This window comes from Emiliania huxleyi (genome assembly GCF_000372725.1).
Source record: "Emiliania huxleyi CCMP1516 unplaced genomic scaffold EMIHUscaffold_419, whole genome shotgun sequence".
Classification (NCBI taxonomy): Eukaryota; Haptophyta; order Isochrysidales; family Noelaerhabdaceae; genus Emiliania; species Emiliania huxleyi.
In genome coordinates, this window is record NW_005198837.1 from 22,346 (window position 1) to 24,537 (window position 2,192).

Here is a 2,192-nt window from a genome sequence, read left to right on the forward strand (position 1 = left end):
TCGCCGAGTCTACACCCACTTTGCGAGCGAGTCGCGTCCGATCTCTGCGGCCCCTTCAAGCTTCTGCCGTTCAGCATCCACAAGTTCAAGTTCGCCATAAACTTCGTTGATTACTTTTCTGGGGTGATCGCCGTCTACTTCCTCGAGAACGGCAGCTCCCCCGAGATCGTCAGCGCCGTCCGCGCCTTTCTCCGCGACTACGCTCACCTCCTCACCGACACGCGCAACCCCGGCGTGATCGACGAGTGGTTGACTGACAACGCCAGTTATTTCACCTCCGAGCTCACCGACGAGTTCTGCATCACCCTCTCCATCCAGCGCTTCTTCTCCTCCCCCGACATCCACGAGGGGAACGCGCTCGCCGAGCGCTGCTGGGGGACCCTCCTCCACTGCACGCGCACCGCTCTCGTCCACGCTGGGGGAGATCGGGAGCACAATCAGTTCTGGCCCTACCTGTTCAGCCAGTTCGCCCGCGTCCACAACCTCTTGCAGACGAACAGGGGCTCCAGCGCTGAGCCACGATGGGTCTCCGCCTATCGAGGTCGCCAGCGGCCACCCTCGCAACTACGCCCTCGAGAAGTTCAAGGTAATGCTCTGCGACTGCTCCTGCGTCCTCCCCGAGTCGCTCCGCGCGCACGACCTCGCCCCCACTCGTCTCAAGGGCATCAACCTCGGCCACGACCCGCGGCGCTCCAAGTACCTCGTCTACATCCCCGCCGTCCGGCGGATCATCTCTACCGCCGACGTCATCTTCGACGAGTTCTCCTTCACCACCCTCGGCGGCGCCTGGCAACCCTTCAAGATCCGCGGCGCCGTCGAACAAGAACGCCCTCAAGTCCCCGAGGCGATCGTCCGCGCCGAGCCTCCCGCCGCACCAGCGGCGCCAAGGGGCGCGCCCATCGCCCCGCCCGCCGCGCGAGCTGCGCCCGCTCATCCCGCCGTCCCGCGGCGCTCAGCTCGGATCGCCGCGCGCGGCTGACCAAGCTCTACTACCCATGTTGTTCAATTGAAGACATCCAGTCGACCGCTCAGATAGTCTACTACCTTCCGCTTGAGCCCGGGAGACGGAAGGTCACATGCCACGTTCACTAGCTCGCGCCTCTGATCAGCGTGACAATTACTTGCTTCACACTCCGCTGTGTTGTCTGCCGCATCTGAAGACCGCGCAGACAATGGGGGAGTGTTGGGAGTGTGAATACCCCACTCGTGTATATAGAGAGATGTCCCTGTTGAGTACTGTCCGATAGTCGAGATGCCTTGTTCCAGAGGGATGTGTCCTGGACGGCGTCTCGTCGTGGTCCTTCAGGACGATAGCTTTTGTCCCTATCAGGACGATGGTGATCTTGGTGTGATCGCCCCTGGATGCCTCGGTACAGACCCTCGCTCCGTGTACAGCTCACAGCTCACTACATGGTTCACATTGGCTCCTCCTACCAATGCAACCGGAGGCTGCCGAGCACCAACCTCAGGCGGCAACGGAGGCAGCACCTCTGGCTGCCGAGGCGGCGACGGGACAGCAGGACGCGTCGTCAAGCGGCCCGTGCCCAACGGACGCTCCACCCAGTGGGGTAGCGGGGTCCGAGGCGGCCGACAAGGTGCCACCGCCCGACCCAAATGACCCGGCGGTACAGATGCGGATCAACAACCTCTCCAAATGGGCGACCGTCAAGGACGTGAAGCATCTGCTGGAGCGGCGGCTTGGCCTGACTGGCGTGCGCAAGGTGCGCAAGATTTCCAACCAGGACTACGCGTTCGTCTACTTCCAGTCCGCACAGGAGCGCCTGGCTGCGGACTCGGGCATCAACGGGCACAAGTGGAAGGGCAGCGTGCTGTCGACGGCGCAGGCGAAGCCGCTCGACCCGGACAGGCACCTCAAGCGCGAGAGGGAGGGCGGCGAGGGGCAAGGCGGCAAGAGGGTGTGCGCGCAGCAGGCGGGCGGGAGGGGTCGAGGAGGCAGCGGCGAGGCCGGCGAGGCCGGCGGCGCAGCGGCCGCGCGGACAGCGGCGGACGCGGCGGCGCCGCTGCACCGGCTCGAGTACGCAGCGCAGCTCGAGCAGAAGCAGCACTTCGTCGAGAAGGCCCCTGCGCCGCCTGCCCCCGGAAAAATGCCAGGCCCTCGGCTCCACAAGGGTTTTCCTCCGGGGCCCCCCTCCGGGGCCCCCCCCCGGGGTTCCCTGTCACGGGGGCCCCCC